Genomic DNA, 22,304 nt, shown 5'->3' with positions numbered 1-22,304 from the left:
GATAAGATGTCAGAGGGAGGAGCCATTTTTAATTAGGTCCCTTCTGTGTGTCCAGCACATAGGTCCTCTGCCTCTTTTTCATTCTTACTGTAACCTTTTGGACCATGGGCTAACATAATCAGAAAGAAATTTTCTGAGGAAGATAGCAGTCCTGGCCCAAGCCCATACTTGGGAATCACTGCATCTGTTGGCATCAACATGGGTTTACAACTGTCTGCTTTTGATGACTTTAATTCTCCCAGCAGCTAGCCCCCTATTCTAGTCTGAAAAGGCACTTAGCTTTTACAGTGTGCACATTTGGGTCTAACTCAGGCTCTTTGATTTAAAAAAAAAATTTTTTTTAACATTTATTTATTTTTGAGACAGAGAGAGACAGAGCATGAACAGGGGAGGGGCAGAGAGAGAGGGAGACACAGAATCTGAAACAGGCTCCAGGCTCTGAGCTGTCAGCACAGAGCCCAACGCGGGGCTCGAACTCACAACCGTGAAATCATGACCTGAGCCAAAGTCGGACGCTTAACCGACCAAGCCACCCAGGTGCCCCCCGTCTCTTTGATTTAATTGCTGCATGATGTTGAGCAAATTATTTACCATTTGAAAATAATTTGAAAAGAGTTATACCTATCCCTGACAGCTGTAGTATATTTGTACGTATAACATGCATAATAAATATTAGTTCTCCTCCCACTCTCTCCTTCCTTTTCGTTGTAAAATATGTTTTCTTAAATAGCAATGAGGCGGGGCACCTGGAGGGCTCAGCTGGTTGAGCATCCGACTTTGGCTCAGGTCATGATCTTGTGGTCTGTGAGTTTGAGCCCCGCGTTGGGCTCTGTGCTGACAGTTCAGGGCCTGGAGCCTGTTTTGGATTCTGTGTCTCCCTCTCTCTCTGACCCTCCTCCGTTCATGCTCTGTCTCTCTCTGTCTCAAAAATAAATAAACGTTAAAAAAAATAGCAATGAGGCATCTGAAGTCAGGAAAGCAAAGTCAGGGTTTTTGGGAGACCTGGTTATGTTCAGGGACAAGGCTTTGCCCTGGGCCATAAGGACATTCTTGTCCAGCCATTGTGAAGCCAGTGGTCACAAAGAACTGGTCTTTTTTTTTTTTTTCTTTTTCTTTTTTAAAGCTTACTTATTTATTTTTGAAACAGAAAGAGCAAGGGAAGGGGCAGAGAGGGAGGGAGACAGAGAATCCCAAGCAGGCTCTACTCTGCCAGTGTGGAGCCCGATACAGGGCTTGAACTCACGAACCACGAGATCATGACCTGAACTGAAATCAAGAGTCAGACGCTTAACCAACTGAGCCACACAGGTGCCCCCTACAAATTTAGCCTCTTATCTTCTTTCTCTCCAGGGCCAGAACGGGTGTGACGTAGGAGAAAACTTACAGGCTGCAGTTTGAAAAACACAGAGTCAGGCAGGCCACCTTCAGGGGCTTTTACTCTGTTAATCATGTCATGATCTATTCTTTTTCATGACCTGCAGTATTTGAAAGATTTTTGTCCTATCAAATGTCATTTAATCACAATTGATATTCCCATTTTTATTCATCTATAACTTTCAAGTGGGGCTACTGCATGTCATAAAATGGCCAGGTTTGCCACTTTGAGTTGATAAAATTCATCTCTCCTTTCCACAAATATCTCTTGTTCCCTTTCTGTGTACAAGCAGCATGTGGGTAGAAGGAATACAGTGTGAATACTGTTGTTTCCCTGCCTCGAAGCGTCTTTCCTTCAGTGGCGGCAAAAACAAAACAAAACAAAACAAAACAAAAAAACAAAAGCTGAGTGTTTTGATTTAGGAAGGAGACCAGGGCACGATGGGAATTTGAAGGAGGGACTCCTTTAACCTCTTTTGTGGCATAAGCCCCTCCTGAGAGAAAAAACTTTACATGCATGAAATAAAACACATCGCATTACAAAAGAAACGGATTATAATGAGCTACAATTCTACCCACAGAGGTCTTGAGCATCCATGAATTTTAGCATCCCTGGGAGGAAGTTTGTTCTAAGCTGAGGGAAAAACCAGCAAGAAGTAGTCAAATGACGGAAGGAGGCAGAAAAGAATGTTCTATGCAAGATAAACAGCAGTAAGAGGACAAGCTCAAAGGCTGAGGCTGTTTTAGGTCCGGCTAAAAGCAAAGGGTTTTGTGGTTTTGAATTAGTCTCTGAACCTACAGTATAGACACATGTATGATTTCTATTAGGTTTTATTATATAAACAATACATAAAAATCTTTCAATGAAATATTCTCTATGAACATATGCTAGTGAGAAGAAATACATATGGTTTTAACATATCGAACTACTAGTGTTACTCTGCCAACTTTGAAAGTGGAAATGATTTAAATAGATGAAATATAATGACCCAAATCATTCTTTATATTCTTTATAAATTAATTTATATTCTTTATGCATTAATTTCTTTATAAATTACTAAATAAAGACTTAAGTCACAGTTCGGGACCCAAATGTGTATGGATAAGAGATTCTTTCCTTTTACCTTGGAATTGTCACTCTGAAATAACTTTGGTATTTAGCTTGCAATTGTAGGTTTCTGCTTTTTTCTTTTTTCTGTATGTTTCTGGAGATTATGGCACTATTTATGCAGATTTTAAAAAACGTATTTCGTGTATCAGATGCATGTCTATCACATGGGCACTCAATAATTACTTAACAGAACAAGAAACACTTTTCACCCGCTAGTTAAAAAACAGCAATACAATAACAATATGCAGTGGTTTAGTTACCGTGTAAAGTCAAAGAAAGAGACAGTCTTTAAAATCAGAAGAAAAAAAAAAAAAAGAATTGTAACCTTGTTGTTTGTGGCAGGAAATCTTTAGACTTAAGTTTCTTTATAGGTAAAACAAGGGTATTTATATTTCTACTTTAAGACTAAATAAATAACGTATGTGCAGCACTTCATACAAAATAGCCCCCTCCTCTTTTGCATGGAATTTCCTGACTCTTCTCCACACGTGGCACCCACTTGTGCCGAGAGGTCAGTAATTTATATATAGAAAGGAGTAGAAGGTTAAGGAGAACAGAAGGTTTGAGCAGAGAAAAGAGACCTGGGTTCCCATGTGACATTTCCTACGCCATTGATTTCAAGATCGTAGTTCTCCAGATACTTTACAAAGTTTTGAGTTAAGTATGTAAGAATTTAATTGTTTAGGGGTCCCATATAAGACGGCTGTAGTTATAAGGCTGTATTGAATGGACAGTAAGATTAGATAGATTAAAATGCCTTCTGAAATATATTTTCTAAGTTGGAACAACCTAAAGTAAAAGAGGTTATGTATACACAGAAATTGTTCTTCAGATATACTTTGAATTCTTAAACTTGATCCAGTTTGACAAACTATATTGGGGACCTATTAGGTGTCAGGCTGCAGATCTCAAAGCAGATAAGATGTGTTTCCTGGCTTCAAAGAAATCTCAATGGCATTGAGAATTAGGAACGGGGTGGGGTAGGGAAATGGAGGGTGGGATTCTGGGGGGCTGACATGCACAGAAATAACTACAAATTCAATGACATGAATGTCAATATAGCTCCAATGTAGAGACACTTCATAGATAAGTGAGCTATTTGATTGTGGCTGCTGGGGGCAGGGAAAGGAGACTCTCTGGAGGTGACAGGTTCTGGGACTCTAAAAAAGAATTTCATACACCCAGGTGGGAATCATATACATTAGTCTGTAGCTGAGGACAAAACCCAATGTGAAGAGAGATGAAGAGATTTTCTATAAAAATCAAGACAGAATGATGAATCATGAAGGAAATTAGGAGACTTGATTTGAGCATGATGGTCTTTTTTTCACCCTTCATACTTTTACAACACACACACACACACACACACACACACACACTCATACATTTCTTGGCAGTTTGAAAATTCTGTTTCTCAGTCTTGCTTTTTACATCAGGAAAAACATACAAGTAACTGCATCCCAATATTCTGTCATTCTGTTACAGAAAAAGAAGGAACTCAATTTGCAGGAAAACAAATTGAAACTTGATTCACCTTTACATGGGCTTCACTTAACATAGGCAAGGGAGTTTGGGGATACTATTGATAATGGGCACTCTAGTCTTCATCTATTTTTTTTTAAGTTTATTTTGAGAGAGAGGGAATGAGAGAGAGAAAACGCATATGTGCACAGGAGAGGGGCAGAGAGAGGAAGAGAGAGGATCCCAAGCAGGCTCCATGTTGTCAGTGCAGAACCTGACTTGGGGCTCAGTGCCACGAATGGTGAGATCATGACCTGAGCCAAATCAAGAGTCAGGTGCTTAACCAACCGAGCCACACAGGCGCCCTGCTAATCTTCATATTTAAAAGATATTCCACATGGTGCTTCTCTCAGTCCATCTTTGAAGCATCTGCTTCCTAGAATTCTTTGTACTTGTTAATTGATCTTGAGTTCAAATGGACCAAAGCAAAAAAATACCTTTAAAGTGGCCAAATGCAAGGCAACCAAAAAGGGCAAAATCAGTTGTGCCACACTAAACGGACAAAGACCCTTTGAAAAAAAAATATTGCCATTATAGCAATATTTATTGTTTAGTTAGAATTAGAACTGACTCCCAAGCTGCAGCCCTCTGCAGAGTGGGGAAGGCAAAGACTCACAAATGCAAGGACCCGGCTTTTGGCTTGTAGATTTGTTTGTTTACCGCCAATCCATGCCCTTTCCCATTATCTTGCCCCATGTTCCATTTCTTAAGAAGACCCCTTGCTGGTTAAGCACTTATTAAATGTGATTCCCTAGAAGCTGAGTTCCCTGGATAATCTGGTTTTTGCAGTGGGGGTCGGGGGTGGAAGGTGAGGGGGTTGTGAAGGGGAAGGAGAATGGTGAGTGAACAGTTTTGCAGAATAATGGCATCCCCCTCTTCCTTTGCTGAACCCCCTGGCTCCCCTCCAGTCATCCCATTCACACACAGATAGCTTGGCAAGAGACAGAAAGGGCTAGAAGGTGAGGTGGAATTGAGGATTTGGGCAGACAGACTCCCGTTTCTATGTAAAATCTCTGAGGCAATTGATTTGAAGATCTCCGTTGCCCAGATGCTTTACAAGTTTTGGGGTTAGATTGGTATACATTTTCATTTTCATTTTAAATGCCAAGGTTGCTTAAACTCGTATGTAAAACAGTCACATTCTAAGGGATTTTTAAGAAGAATGTATCACTTCTGTTACTAATGAGTGAGTGCATACCTTGACTGCATCATCCACAGATAGCTTTTTTTTTTTAATAAAAAAATTGCTAGATTGTAAACTAATTCTAGTCCATGAGATATTCTTCTCCATTAATCTGTGGTTTATTGCAGCAGTTTCTCTCTTTAGCTCGGCAAGTTAATGTTACAAAGCCCATCTCTTTCAGGGAATGTTCATCTGATGATGATCCTTCCTTTACAGAACTAGACTGAGATTTAAATTGTGCTTCTAAAGAAACAGAAGTTCTTTAGCTTTTTTTACTGCACAAAATTAGCATTATTTTTCTCTTTTTGATTATTCATGGACATAATTAAAAGGCTTTTCTATTTGTTGACTGTAGATACTCTATAGCTTCCAGGTTCCACATTTCAAAATGCAATAGAGTTATTATGATAAAATATGAGCAAGGCAGTAAGCAGGAAATATTGTAATATAGTTTTGCAATCCAGGCTTTGAATATAAAAGTTCCCAGATCTTTTCATTACAGTGCCAGCTGATAATGTATTTCTCAGCTTTCATTAAAAAAAAAAAAAAAAAGTTGAGGATCTGCGATTTTGCCCAATAAAGCTGGATATAAATGGAGTATCTGCAACATAATCCTAGGAAGCATGTTTTTTGTTTCACCAGGACTTGCTTGTTTTACTCATATGAATAATATGATTGATTTTTACTTTATCTCCAACTGGCAGTGTAGTCATAAATCTATCTGTGAGGTACCCAGGACGGAATAAAATGTTATTTTTCCTCAGTGTGGTCTCGTTTGATTACAATTGCAGCCTTGCCTGGCCACATTCCATCCATAATTAATTGTCGCTTTGGTTTCCAGTTACAGCCAGGCCAGGGCTGTGGCTGTTCACATCTTTAGATAACGGTCCACTATGCCAGCTGGCAAGTGATCGGAGACCTTTCGCACTGAGCCTAATGGGCGCAAAAGCCTGTGCCTTTGTCAGGGGCAGCTCTTGAGATGATAGCATGCCAGAGAAGGTCCAACTTACTGTGGCTGATGGTCTCTTTGGCTTCGTACCCTTCTGAGTAAACCCCATATGCAGAGAGATTTCATTCTGCCAGCTTCTTTTAGTACCTTTCATTCTGTGATGGAAAGTATTCTCGGTGGGAATAGGAACATGAATTTCTTTAAGGCTTTAATTTACCTCAGGGTCCAGATCATTCTCTGTTTCCTGTATATTGAGCTGTAATCTCATTAGCATTAGTGACTGCTATTTTGTCATAATATAGATACTTGTTTTCCATCATATTCTTTCTTTCTTGGACATAGGGTTTCATATTACTCCCAGGGAAAGAATGTGAAGGGTACTAGGCAAAAAGGTTAGGTGATTATCCATGTTGAAGTACCATGTCCACCACTGAGATTTATTTTTGAGCAAGAGAGCATGTTACAATTATTGGTACAAAGACATACGAGATGTAATTTTAGATAGATATATTTAGTGCCCTGATTCACCCGCCGCAATGCTACCCTAGAAAAGCATACCACATGGGTTGCCATTGTTTGGTACAAATTACAGAAGAATCTCATAAAATATCAGAATTCTAGTCCATTTGTGATTACTCAAAGAAAATTTAAGCCAGGTTTTCAAACTCCAATGTCTTCAGGAGCCACGCAGGTAACTCTGAATGAAGTGGATGAAGTACATGATTTCGAGTGACTGTATGAAAAAAAGAAAAAAAAAAAGCAGATGGTTGGCATGTAGAGTAAATGAAAAAATGGGAGAAAGTGGGTCTAGTCACATCAGATCTTTCTTTTGTCCGAGGAAGCCGGATGGCTAGATTTTTATCTGACATGTCTTATTTTTAAATGCTGACAACTGTAACTAGTTCAATTAAAAAGAATGAAAACAGAAATGATTCCCTTTGTGCAAAGGGCTGGATGTGAAAGGTGACTTTATATTGTAGCAGAAGTCTTATGACAGAATAAGACATTAAAAATGTACTTCACGGGGTGCCTGGGTGGCTCAGTCAGTTGAGCGTCTGACTTCAGCTCATGTCATGATCTCACAGTTCGTGAGTTCGAGCCCCTCGTCGGGCTCTGTGCTGACAGCTCAGAGCCTGGAGCCTGCTTCAGATTCTGTGTCTCGCTCTCTCTCTGCCCCTCCCCTGCTCATGCTCTGTCTCTATCTGTCTCAAAAATAAATAAAAAAAACATTAAAAAAATTTTTAAAAATGTACTTCTGCCTTTAATAAAATTACAGGCTAAACATGTTTTACATTGATATATACATGTAAAAAATGAAATTAATAAAAATAATAGTGATCCGATGAAATAAATCATTACATTTTGAATGTCTATAAAAACCTCTCACAAAACTGCAATCAGAGAATAATATCTTCTCTCACTTATGGTGAAAGCACGTTAGGCTGGTCTGGAGAGCAGATAGGTTGTATTTGTATTGTCTTCATGAGCTGTGATGTTTTCTTACATGCTCCGTCCCCCCTCCTCCCCCACCACCCCGTTCAACTTGAGTCCACTGCCGTATGCCATGAAATGATTGATCAAAAGTGAATTTTTCTTTTTGTATGGTCAAGTATTAGTTTATACCTCTATATAACCTGCCCCGCATTTCACGACGCTAAAAATAATTAAAGAGTAGCAGAAAAATATGACGCTATTAATTCAACACTGTATTCTGTAGAGCAGTCACACTAAAACCTAGGTTTAGAACTCAATAAACATAGTGCTTTGTTCATGATAAGATTTATTTTAATGTTCATGATAAGGATGAATGAATAGTCCTAAGGAGTCCTAAGGAGATTTTGAGGGAGAGATAACATAGAACATGGTACATGGAAAATCAAGGAATGTAAGACTATAAAGACTGTAAAACTTTGTTCCTGGGGTGCCTGGGTGGCTCAGTTGGTTAAGCGTCTGACTTCGGCTCAGGTCATGATCTCATGGGTTCGAGCCCTGCATCGGGGTCTGTGCTGAACACTTGCTCAGAGCCTGGAGCCTGCTTCCGATTCTGTGTCTCCCTCTCTCTGTGCCCCTCCCCCACTCACACTCTGTCTCTCAAAAATAAATGAATATTAAAAAAAAAAAAAAACAAGCTTTTGTTCCTTTGTTTGTTTGTTTGTTTAAAGAAATGTTGAAAATAAAGATGTAAGTTTAGGACTTGATATTCTAGAGAAAAAAAAAAATGAGAAGGATATATAGATAATAGGTGTAGTAAATAACCAAGCAATGTTGGATGTGTAAAAAGGAAACATTTCTTTATTTTCTTCAAGTCAAATATAATGTGATGTCAAACCCTTATTCATCAAGGTTTCCAGGAAATCAATGGGCCTGTCCCTCCCCTGGGGTTCCACAAAGATCCAAGGCATCTTAACATAGAGTGGTGTATTCCCTGAGGTTCCTCTGATCTTCAGATCTACCTTCCTCTGAGATACTTTGATGGCAACCTGTCATGAGGCCTTGAAATCAGTCACGTCCATGGCTTATGGTCCATTTTTGGGCATAAGAATGTTGTTCCAGGGCTGGGAGGCCCAGGGCTGAGGGCAGCTTCCCCGGCTTACCATGTGGCCCTGACCTCTGAAATTCCTCTCTCCTAACATGATACAGCCCGTGAACTTAGGCTTGTTTCAAGAAAGGAAGGTTATCTTCATCTCCTGAGGTTATCTGCTTGCCTGGCTATCTTCTTGGAACAGGTAAAGAGAAGAAAGATTTAACACAAAACACAAGCAGTTTCATTGTTTTCGTTATTCTTTTACAGCAATACAAATAAAGCAAAAATTAATATTTTAATAAAGTATATTGGCTCATAAAACATTTTGAGGTATCCAGTTAGAAAACCCCCAAAATATCTAAGTACATATAGAAGTTAACAGTGGACATGAGTAAGAACCAATAAAGGGGGAAGTATGTATCATTATGGGAAATAATGGAGTGAGGAATATCTGTATCTATCTACCATTTATCTATCATCTTTCTATCTTCTTTTAGTGATATTTGTGCTGTTTTCCCAATAAAGTTATAAAAGGTGGAGATTGGGAGAACTGTTATTAGAAAACGACTTTACATAAGACACACCCAAGAAGGCTTAGCTTCTTTTTGGGAATAAGCATGTCAACCTGTTTGAGGTGAGGAAATTTTAACTGAATTTTACAACGCAACATGTTTTGTTCTCGTGTACCTTAATATAATGTGTTTTTCTTTCCAAAAATTATACCTCAGAAAAATGAAAACTGCCTGATGTTTAAGTAATTACAAATTCTTTCATGTTCTAGAGCTTTCTAAAAGTTAATTTGTGGGGCGCCTGGGTGGCTCAGTCGGTTAAGCGTCCGACTTCGGCTCAGGTCACGATCTCTCGGTCCGTGGGTTCGAGCCCCACGTCGGGCTCTGGGCTGATGGCTCAGAGCCTGGAGCCTGCTTCCGATTCTGTGTCTCCCTCTCTCTCTCTGACCCTCCCCCGTTCATGCTCTGTCTCTCTCTCTCTCAAAAATAAATAAACTTAAAAAAAATTTTTAAAAGTTAATTTGTACATCAAAATACAGCTTAGACTATGCATATTAGAAACATATTAGAAGCAATTAATTTCTCCACTCAAGAATCTGATGCCTCTATGTGCTTTTTATTATTAGGGATATTGCCTCACCATTGCAGGTGTTGATATGTGTGGACAAACATTAAGATCACTTTAAAAAGCAAGTGAGTCTATCATAAAGGTCACATAAATGTGTATGGGGTGGATACGAGGCTTAATGTTTTGGTTTATAGCTTGGGTTATAGTTTCCATCATATATAGATGAAAACGACTGTATTTAAAAAATTTGAACAGAAGTGAAAAACAGATGGATGTTAAAACTGGTAGATGACAACAAGAAGCTAAGTGACGATGATAAAAGATGCATGTAAATGGCGTGGAAGGGAAAGATGGAGAAGTGAGCAAATTGCTTCATGAGATTAAAGAGTGGAAAAGAGCAATATTCCAAAATAAATCTATTCATTTAAAAATGTAATTTTAAACAGAGATGTGTAAGTAAGTTAATGCATCAAATATTATAAGTAGACTTTTGACTTCTTTCTAAAAGTTTCTTTATTTAATTCTTACATTTAACCCTAAGGAAAATGAGGTAAATTTTTTTAGAAGACGAGGCTTTTCTGCATTCAACTCCGTAAGGTAATTGGAATTAGGGGTCTATGTGTACCTGAAAATATAAATGTATCTGAACCTTAGAGGATTCAGTCTAAAGCAGGGGTTCTTAAGCCTGGGAGGATATTAGAGAGTTTGTTAGTCCCCTTTAATATGTGAAACAAATTTTGAATGTCTGCTCCTATGTGCATTTTTCTAGGGTGAGGATACCACACAGCTCTTTTTCAAAAGTATCTCAACCATTTACATGGTTAAGAATGTATGTTCCAAAGCACTATAAATTGAAGGGTTTGTGGCTACCAGACATCCTGGTTTCTCCTGAAGTGAGGAAGAAAAAAGTGAGAATAGAATGTATTTGGTCTCTGGAATCCACTGTGGCTATAGATGGTATCTCCATCGGGATCATGAGTCCAAATAAATATGCAAAGAGCTTGACCCAGGTAGATATTAAAATCCATGGTGTGGGGAAGAACTGAGAGGTAGTAGCATTCTTAGAATTTTCTAGGAAATGGTGACTGTTATAGAGAGGTGAACACTCCTGGTGTTTTGTTCAGAGTAGGGAGGTTACAGTAAGAACCACATAAAAAGCCCTTGAGGTAGGAATCAGTAGGCTCTTCTAGACAGTGTTTCAGGGTATTAAACAAGTAGACTAGTGGTTCACCAGGGCTCCAGCCCCAGAGAGGGCCCCGCTGCAGTGGGAAACCAAGGCCAGTCAAGTAGACCAGGCAAACTGCGGAAGTAGATGCCATGGACACCTTTCAAGCTCAGGTTGGTATAGCCTATGTATTTCAGTAGTAAGTAGCCCAAAAGTTAGGTAGGCCTGAGCCTGTGGCTCAACAAAGCTCGAGAAAGGCAGGTCTGGTTAAGGCAGGGTACTGTAGAACAAAGCCTTGGCTTGCAGTCAGTTTGGTGACCAGATATTTATTCAGATATAGGTCACACTTATTTGTAAAGAGCTGTGATTTTCTTATTGCTTTAATTATATTTAATGTTGCTTGTTGACACCTTGGTTTACCATTTGTGGTGAATAGGCAGAAGATATAGACTGGGGTAACACTGGCATGGACACTTTTTTATAACTTAAGAGAATGATTTTAAATCAAGAGAACAGACGATGACTCTAAATGCCAATGAACCCTTAGGCTGCCATTACTTTCTGCACTGTATGACTATCAACTTTGTTTTAAAGGAAAGAAAGCAAATACTACAAATAGGAGAAGGATTTTTTCTCCCATTAAATCCTTATGATCACTGAATATTTGAGTTTCAAAGTCAAGATGAAAGGATAAACTTTATTACGAGACAAAGATGCAAAACCCTTATGATGGTCGGTGGGAGCAGGATGCCAAACTCTCCAAACATGCTACTGAGAATTTCCCTGAAGAACTGGCTTACGGGTGTCTGGGTGGCTCAGTCAGTTAAGCATCCAGTTTGGGCTCAGGCAGGTCATGATCTCACAGTTAGTGAGTTTGAGCCCTGCATCGCTCTGCACTGACAGCTCAGACCCTGGAGACTGCTTCTGATTCTGTGTCTCCCTCTCTCTCTTTCTTCGCTCATGCTCTGTCACTCTCTGTCTCTCAAAATAAATAAACATTAAAAATAACATTAAAGAACTGGCTTAATAGTCATAAAATTATTCCTGTTAGGCCCTAAATTATTTCATTTGCCTAATTAAAAAAAAATCATGTATGAACGAAGAGTATCATGGTTTACAACTGTGTCTGATACCAGTCTCTCAGAAGTATATTCAATGGTACTGTTTTTGTTGTTGTTGTTGTTTTTGTTTTTATGTTTTTTGGCTCAATAAAATTCTTTTCCTGTCCTACTAGATTAAATCTCTAAAAATCTACTGAAATTCATGTCAACACTCACTTATTTTTAATGGGTAAAAGAAAGGAGGAGAACCACATCTTTTCTCAGAAACTTTAAACAGTTAAGAATCTAGTGAACATATTAGAATCTTATCTATAGTATGTTTTATTTACAGGATAGATAATTTCATTTTCCTGTGTCTAAAGTTGGAAATACTATTATTTCATGTTATTATGCTATGTTGCATAAATGGTTTCAATTTGCTGATGCTGCATAAAATTTCTGTTTCTGTTTTTTTAATCTGCCTTTGAATTGAAGATACTGAACAAAAAATTACACTAGGTTTCACTTAAATTATTAGATCATTTGTATTTTCAGAAATATTAACTTAAAATATAAGAACTCAAATACACATTAGATACCTAAAGGACTTTTCTTTAAAGCAGGATGCAGCAAAGAACTCTTATCCATAAATAGCTTAGAGTGTAAGCATGTGTACATTTGTGTGTATGAGCCCTGAAAAGACCTCTAATATCTTGGGGTGCCTGGATAGCTCAGTCAGTTAAGTGTCTGACTTCAGCTCAGGTCATGATCTCATGGTCCCTGAATTTGAGCCCTGTGTTGGCCTCTGTGCTGACAGCTCAGAGCCTGGAGACTGCTTTGCATTCTGTGTCTCCCTCTCTCTCTGCCTCTCCCCTGATCACACTCTGTCTCTCTATCTCCCAAAAATACATAAATATTAAAAAAAAAAAAAACAGACCTCTAATATCTCAGTATGAAGAAAACACTTTACATAGGAGTATACATGGGTGGTCTCGATATAGGAGGAGCATAGTTGGAGGAATTTGGAAGAGTTTACTTTCAAAGAAAAGCAAAAGAAGGAAGAGGGGAAAAAAGACAGAGGTTTCCGGTTGGAAAAAAGTAAATTGCTACTTGTTCTTATTCCTGGAAGACAAGTAGACCCATAAAGGAAGCCATGACAGGCACATCTCATTTTACTATGCTGTGTCTTACTGTGCTTCACAGATACTGCACTTTTTTTTTTTTAAACAAATTGAAGTTTCAAGACTTTTAAGACTGCAGATGTGGTGAAAATCGCAAGAGAACGAGAATTAGATGTGAATCCTAAAGATAGGACTGAATTCCTGCAATCTCATGATCAAACTTGAATGGATGAGGAGTTCCTTCTTATGGATGAGCAAAGAAATAGAACCTTCTCCTGAGGGAGGGGGTGCTGTGAAGATTATTGAAATGACACAAAGGATTCAGAATATAAACATGGACTTGTTTGATAAAGTAGCAGCAGGGTTTGAAGACACTGAGTCCAATTTTGAAAGAAGATCTACTCTGGGTAAACTGACATCACACAGCATCACATGCTACAGAGGAACTGTGAAAACAAGAGTCTATTGATGCGGCAAACTTCATTGTTGTCTTATTTTAGGAAATTGCCACGGTTACCCTGACCTCTAGCAACTACCACCCCAATCAGTCAGCAGCCATCAGCATCAAGATGTACATAAGGAGTTTTGTGGGTGATAGAAATCTTAATATTGGTTAAGAATTTGCCAGCAGAGATCAGAATGTTGCAACGGGAAGGTAGAAAGAAGCGAAGAATGATTCTATCCCTAGAGCCTCCAGCGGGAGCATGGTCCTGTTGACACCTTGATTTCAGACTTCTAGCCTCCACAGAACTGTGAGAGAATGAATTTCTGTGCTTTTCGGCCACCTAGTTTGTGCAAATTTGTTATAGCAGCCCTGGAAAGCTAATCAAGTAATCATATTTTTATTTTTGTTTTTTTTATTTTTTTAAAGTTTATTTTTATTTTAAGGTTTATTTTATTATTTTGAAAGAGAGATAGAGAGCAAGTGGGGGAAGGGCAGAGAGGGAGACAGAATCCCCGGCAGGCTCAGCACTGTCAGTGTACTGAGCCCGATGTGGGGCTGGAACTCACAAACCGCGAGTTCACGACCTGAGCCAAAATCAGGAGTGGATCGCTTAGCCCAAATGAGCCGCCCAGGCACTCCCATATTTTACAAAATAGCTATGGAAGTAACCACAAGAAGAACCAAAACCAGTTAAAAGTTGTTGCCTTTGTAGAGATGATTTGTGAGAGGGGAAAGAGAGGACATTTCTCTTGATTTGTTTTTTAACAAAATGATTTATATTTGATTTAATACTAACATGTATTACCGAGTTAGACATTTTTAAAAGAGTGACTAAGTGGAAAAGTTTCCAGGGTCAAATATAAGTGAGCAGATAATTAGGTATGGAGCTTAGATGGCTGAAAATAGGGTCGATTTAATTAGAACATAAAGATTTGAACTTCTAATAGGACCAAATGTCCCGAAGGGCACAATGGAATGAGCTGATTGGTCTAGGAAAAGATTCAATAACTAACTCGAATTACTGTAATTTATCTAAAGACTCTCTCATTTTGCAATAACAAAAAGAACTTTGACCTCAAAGTGTGTGACTAAGCGTATGGTGTTCGAATGTCTTCTCTCTGAGGGATAAATGAGGGCCAAAGGTTGTGAGAGGATTTTCTTCCTCCATGATTCAGGCCCTTTATGGAGGAAAAAGGAAGAATTAAAGATAAGAACAGGGTACCTTGTGTTTGAGGGTACACAGGGGGAATCATCCCAGTTAATGCTCATGGTGCCATTGCTGACTCCAGCAAAGCCCACAGAGATTGCAGCCTCGATTCTATGTTTCCTCCTTTAGTTTGCTCCATCTCTGGATGTTTTCAGTGGTCTCCAAAATATCACAAGACCAAATCAGTTTCATATCACTCTACTCTAAACAGGAAGTACATTACTGGTATACCTCTCTCTCTCTCTCTCTTTATCTCTCTTTCTCTTTCTCCCCCTCCCCCACAATATATGTGTATCTGCATGTCTGTCTGCCTAACTAGCCAGCTGTATCTGGGCACCACGAGAGATCCTGATTCAGTAGGTGTGGAATGGGGACTGAGATTTTTTAAAAAAGACTGTTTTACAAAAAACCCTATTTCTAAGTTTACAAAAGAGACACACTGATCCTTTGGCTCTCGTTCTAAACCACATGCAAGTAATCACAGAACAGATTTTAATTCAGTCCTAGTCTACCAGTCATGCAACTCCCTGCAACAGTATTGCCTCAATCCCCTTAACTTTGGGAAACCAGCCTATCTCTAAACTTCTCACTCTGCCTAAATGGGATATAAACTGGGTTCTTTGTTTGGTTTAGAGAAATTGTGTCCTGCTAGAACAGTTTCTCCTTAGCAAGTAAGAACTTCAAGTTTATATTAGATACAGAAGGGGTGGTCTCTTCTCTCCACACTTGTCCAATGATTCTCAAAGTTTCATCTTATATAAAATTATATTTTTTCTTCTTTTCTCTCCCATACTGAAATACAGCTCTGAATCACTTTGGCAAAGCAGTAATCTGAACCAATTCTAATTTGATGGACTTTATACTGCAGCGTGGGCTGCCTATGGCTGACTGGTCTCAGCACCTGCCACTTTACATAGCAAAACTTCCACTGGTCCATGGAGCGATGAGAGAAACAAAAACAATATTCATAAATCAGTTGGGGTTTATGAAAGGAAATAAAAATGATCCCTGGGGTTTATAGTATATGGGGTTATCCTGTGGAATAATTCTGTAAAGCTATCACATTTACAAGGTATTGAAAGTTAACCACTGAAATACAAAAATTCAAAAGATTTACTGAAAGACAACGCTCCACACTTAAAGCATAACTGAAAAATGTGCATTATGTAGTAAATGTAGTAAATTATGTAGTAAATGTGAAAAAAAAAGGTATCCTTAAAAACATAGTAGAGAAATTGAACTTCATCAAAATTAAATCTTTGGCTCTATGAAAGCCTCTTAAGAAAATGAAAAGACAAGCCACAGATCCACAGATAGGGAGGAAATACATATCTGGCAAAAGATTTGTATCTAGATTATATAAATTAGTTTTAAAATAATTATCTCTCTTAAATTTCAGCAATCCATTTATAAAATTGGCAAAAGATATGTACAAATGTTTCACCAAAGAGGTTATAAAGATGGGAAGTAAGCACATGAAAAGATGTTTATCATCAGCCATTAGAGAAATACATTTGAAAACCACATGCTATGCCACCACATTCCCCTCAGAATGACAAATAGTGATGATATAAGTGCTCTGGTGCATCGTGTAGTAACAGGATCGCCCATACATTGCTGCGGGGGTTTATGGATGAAACAGACACTCTGGAAATATTTTTGCAATTCCTTAAACTAAATAATGGACTTACGATATAGTCATCTATTGTATTCATGGGTATGAAAATGTATTTTCACAGAAATTTGTATGTGAACGCTCTTGGCAGCTATAATGGCCAACCCCTGGAAATTTACCAAATGTCTTGCAGTGGGTGAATGGTTAAACATCCATACCATGGAATAGTAATCAGCAATAAAAAGAAATGGGCTGCTGATAAATAATTTGCATGAACCTCAAGGAAATTATGCTAAGTGGAAAAAGCCAATCTCAGAATGTTACATACTGTATGGTTCTATTTATATAATATTTGTTAAATGACATAATTATAGAAAGGGAGACCAGATTAGTAGTTGCCATGAGTTAGGGATGGGGGGGTGGTGGATGTGGCTATAAAGGGGTAGAACACGGGAGTTATGTGATGATGGCACTGTTTTATATCTTGACTGTAGTGATGGAAACATGAACCTACCCATGATAAAATTGCATAGAACTAAACACACACATGCATATACAGGAATGCATGTATAACTGGTAAAATCTGAATAAGCTCTATAGTTTATTTTTTTAGTGTTTATTTTTGAGAGAGAGAGAGAGAGAGTAAGAGTGGGGAAGGGGCAGAGAGAGAGGGAGACACAGAATCCGAAGCAGGCTCCAGGCTCTGAACTGTCAGTACAGAACCCAATGCGGGGCTTGAACCCACGAACTGTGAGATCATAACCTGAACTGAAGTAGGATGCTTAACCAACTGAGCCCCCCCAAGCGCCCCTCTATAGTTTGTTCCAATGTCAATTTCCTTGTTTTAATATTGTACTGAAGTTATTTAAGATGTTAATGTTGGGGTAGGCTGGGTGAAGCCTGCACAGAATCTTCCTATACCTTTTTTTGCAACTTCCTGTGATTCTATAATTATTCCAAAATAAGAAGTTAAAAAGTATTAATAATATTTATTTCAAAGACTGAGAAGTCATTTACAATGCTTGGAAGTTAATTAAGCCATGTTTAAAATGTGTTCACTTCAAGCAGTTTGATGATTTAGTAGTTTAAAAAATAATTCATTACCTCTGTCAAATCCTACAATTCATATATATATATATATATATATATATATATATATATATATATATATTTTTTTTTTTTTTTTTTTTGTCCATTCAAAAATTGAAAACATCTTTTGACTTAGATAGGTTGGTTGCCAAATATCTTCTTGGGAAGTATTCGTCTTCATTATGAGATTATATTTTTACAAGTTTTAAAATTTATAATTTTATTTTTTGTGTGTTTTATTCCAATTTCATTTTTTAAAACATTTTAAAGAAATATACTTGTTATTAAAATCTAAAAAGCAGGGAACCAAAAATAAAATAAAATAAAAATCAGGGAACCAAAAATAAAATAAAATAAAAATCAGGGAACCAATGTCCTACTGCCCTAGTGTATGTAAAATATAATTTTCTATTAAAATATTTGATTAACATCTTCTCAGAAATACATCTGTTAAATGAACAGCGTACAGCTGTGTTTACATTTTATTTTTATGCACATGGAATTGTGTTGAAAGAAAGAATAATAATGTTGGTTCCTGTCACACAGAGAATGTGTTGAAATGGCACACATTTTTATATTTTTCCTCATGTTCTTGGTTAGAATTTGCAGATGCCTGGCTTTTCTTGGCTACACTGGAACTAGCTTGAAAAAGTCCATGCTGGCAGATTTTCCAGCACTGTCTTGAGTGTCACTATGTCAAATGGAATTGATTTCTATTCCACAATTAAAATGGCACAGTTCAGGAATTGATTAAAAAGGGAACACAGGCATGACCCAAGGAATTCCTTGAGCCTAGTTTTCATGTTTGACTTTTTTCAAAATGAGATAGATTTTTATGTCTAAATATGAAATTAGGTTTCCTATTCATGAAAAAAATTCTCATTCTGAAAATATTAGGGTATCATACATTTATTGTGAACTGTTAACTTATTTTCCAAAGGAGTTTTGTAGTGCCAGAATTTTGCACACTTTAGATCAGATCGTAGTGCTCAAACCTCCTACCTGAAGGCATCAGCAATCACCTTAATGGCAGCTTCTAACTCAGTGATTTCCCTGTAATCCACTTACAAGAAGCTGTGCCTTGGCTTCTGGTTCTTCTCAGAGAATGCTGAATACCGAAGGTCATCAAACTCACTGTATTCTTTTGTCCCTCTTATTTAAAGGGTTTTCTCTTCTGATTATTCTGGCTGTGCTAAGTTGTACCAGATCTTGTTGTAACTCAACCAGGATATTTAAAACATGCCTTGGTGGCCCAGTCAATTGAGCATTGGCCTCTTGGTTTTGGCTCAGGTCACGATCCCAGGGTCATGTCAAGCCCCGCTTCGGGCTTTGGGCTGAGTGCGGAGCCTGCTTAAGATTCTCTCTCTCTCTCTCTCTCTCTCTCTCTCTCTCCCTTTGCCCCTCTGGCTTGCTCTCATTCTCTCTCTTTCTAAAATCAAATATGCCTAGTCATCTTGAACACAGAACAAGAATTATTTATATAATGTACTAAAATTTCTAAATTTATATTTCATATTAATATTCCAAGCAATATGCAGGTAGACATATTTGCATGTGCCTCTGGCCTAGAAAACTTCTAGCTTAAGGCTTAAAAAAAAATCTCATAAATTTTAATTGTGCTTTCTACTAACATATAATGAGCTTTCTTAGTATTTTGTGTTTTGGAGCTGATGAGTATGATTATGGATTTGCTATAGGGGTACTTGTATTTTTTCACACCGATAAGCCACAGGGCCGAAATGCCTTCATACATACTGTTCAACGTATGTTAAAACCAGGTGCATTTAGTTAGAAAGTATAGTTATCTGGAAGCTTTGACATATTCTTGGGACCTATTTAATGGCTTAATTCTGGGTCTTCAATGTTGTTTTGTGGCCATAGTAATTGTATGTGATAGACTTAGTAGCATCCATTCCTAGGTCACGAGGACAGGCCATTAGCAGAAGGAGCAGAATCCTTTCCATTGACAAGGAGACTTAATCATTTCCCACCAATGCTTGCTGAGCTATGGTGCTTGTACCTCAGTCTTGGATGGGTACGTTTTAAAAATAATTTTATATTTATGTTAATTTGTATTACAATACAGCTAAATTTTAAACCCATGATTTCACATCTATTATTGCTTAAAGGTAGTAAAGGAGGGGCGCCTGGTTGGCTCAGTCGGTTAAGCATCCAACTTCGGCTCAAGTCATGATCTCGCGGTCTGTGAGTTCGAGCCCTGTATTGGGCTGATAGCTCAGAGCCTGGAGCCTGTTTCAGATTCTGTGTCTCCCTCTCTCTCTGACCCTTCCCCGTTCATGGTCTGTCTCCTCTGTCTCAAAAATAAATAAACTTGAAAAAAAAATTAAAAAAAAGGGAGTAAAGGAAAACATGTGTATTTATTTAAAGAAAATATTGTGTGAAATAAAATATATAATCTTATGTTATTATGTGAAGGTGCCGAAAATTTTGAAGTCTTTTTATTTTGAGTGAATACATTTTGTGAAGCGGTGTTTAAGGTGTGAACAGTGTTAGTATTAGAACACAAGAAGGGGGCAGAGAAAACAGGAAATGTACTAGCTTTTATTATTACAGGCAGATGTTTACTAATTGTTATCCCACTTAAACTTCTTCAAAAGTTTAGGTAGGAATGGTTATCCATAATTTGCAGGTGACCGAACCTCAACTAAGTGGCAGAGTATGAATTCAAACACAGGTCTCCCTGCTTCTCCTGCCTTTCCCCCCAAGGTAAGAGAAAATAATGCATAAGGCCACATAGACATTTTGGCAGCTGCATTTGATTTCTGGGTCTGCCCCTGACTGAATGGGCTCCTAATAAATTATTGCCTGTTATTTTTCCATTTTTATTTTTTTTTTAAATTTTTTTTTTCAACATTTATTTATTTTTGGGGCAGAGAGAGACAGAACATGAACGGGGGAGGGGCAGAGAGAGAGGGAGACACAGAATCGGAAACAGGCTCCAGGCTCTGAGCCATGAGCCCAGAGCCCGACGCGGGGCTCGAACTCACGGACCGCGAGATCGTGACCTGGCTGAAGTCGGACGCCCAACCGACTGTGCCACCCAGGCGCCCCATATTTTTCCATTTTTAAAGAACACAAAGATGGACCAGTTGGGGTTTGTTTTGCAAGTGCCACAGCTAATACCTTTAATTTGAGTAGAGCTTTTCAAGTGAGAGTTAAAGGCAGACTATGATCTTATTATTATTCTCATTACTTTTAAAATTAATTTAACTCATTGGTTCAGCAGATCAAATTATGAACAACAAAAAAATAAAATACGTGTGTATGGGCAATGTCGTCCTAACTTTACTCTATTTAAAGTATGTAGTTTTTTTTGAAAAACAATATTGTTCTTTGAACTTAATTATCAGACTTGTATTGGGGAAGGCTCAACTTAATGACAACTAATCGCAGGAACCTGGTAATGAGTAGAAACCTAGATGAGGAGGCAAAGAGATAGCAATTGAAAAGACAATTCTTTTAAGAAGGGCTAGTTCAAAGCTTTTCTTCATTACCTCCCTCAGAAACGAGTCTTACGTTTCTAGTACGAATGAGAGTCTTGATTTTCAGGGTACTCATTCTAGGCAGTTGTGGCAGTGAATGTGGTCTGTTCTTTCTCCTCTCAGGCCTCCAACACCCACTTTACACACCCACACACTCCCACATGCACCACACACACATACACACACAGAGTCATGCCTTAGAAACCTGGAAATGAGGGAATAACATTGTCTATTGAGATTTAAAATATTTAACCCATGCTTAACGGTTCAAAGTTGAGATATGCTGCCTTGCCTTAAAATCCTGTCTCCAAAATGCACCAGAGCATAATCTTCAAATGGAGCACTTACCAAAAATACAGTCTGAACAGAATTAGTGGGGAGTGGCCTGAAATCTCCGTGTTGAATCAGCCTCCCTTTTGAAAGGATGGTTCCCTCCGATTTGTCTAACTCGAGTGAGGGAGGGTTTGATTTACCCGCCGCTGGTGAGGCTTAAGTTTCAGGATCCACGTCCTTCAGGCCCCTCTGAAGGCCCCCAGTGTTCTCCTGCGAGGCACAAGGAGGCACTAGCCTCTGGCCCAAGGGGTGAGGGCGCCCTTCTAAGCTGGGCGAGTCGGGTCCTGAGGCCGAGGGCTGGGTCTATGCTGCCATCACTACTTCTGCTTCAGCAACTGGCCCGTGTAGATCAGGGAACATCCTAACACCGAGTGAGACCCAAGGAAAACATCTGGACCAGAAGCTGAATCGTCGCTTGGACGCCACTATGACCCAAGTTCATGGCTGTCTTGTCCACTTCCTCCTTGCAGGCTGAGGGGCAGGAGCGGGGGAAAGGAAGAGGGACAGAGCAGCTGCCGCAGTAGGGGGCCCTGTGAGCCTGCTAGATCAAAGGGCTGGGGTTTCCAAAGGACCCCTCCCCCCATTCATTCCTTACTGTCTTGAGCAAGAAGCCAGGCAGAAGATACAGATGTGGCATTACAATTACAACTTGAGAAACTAAAATAAACTTCTAAACCTCTATAATAAAAAACAAATTTTGATATGCTAGACTAGAGGAAAGACAGAATATCTTTCTATTCTCTCTGTTCAAAATGATATTACAGAATTGTTGTCGTATGAAGAAGGGCTCAAAATGCAGGGAAAATATGGAATGGTGAATTAGGCAGTATATACAAATACACTTTTAGTAGATTTTGTGTTGCTTTGGATATTTGCCAGCTTCCTAAATTTGTGAGTGTTTGTGATTTCTTTTGTCATTCTAAATAAATCATCAGTTTCAAAGCTAAAATATCCCCCCAACCCCAACCCAGGGATCACCAAATTATATAAACTCCGCACCAACCAAACCTGGCTCTATCCATGAATTGTAGAAAAAGAATAATCACA

This window comes from Puma concolor, chromosome A2 (assembly GCF_028749965.1).
Source record: "Puma concolor isolate L17-30 chromosome A2, mPumCon1.1.hap2, whole genome shotgun sequence".
Lineage (NCBI taxonomy): Eukaryota > Metazoa > Chordata > Mammalia > Carnivora > Felidae > Puma > Puma concolor.
Note: the sequence above shows the minus strand (reverse complement) of the source record.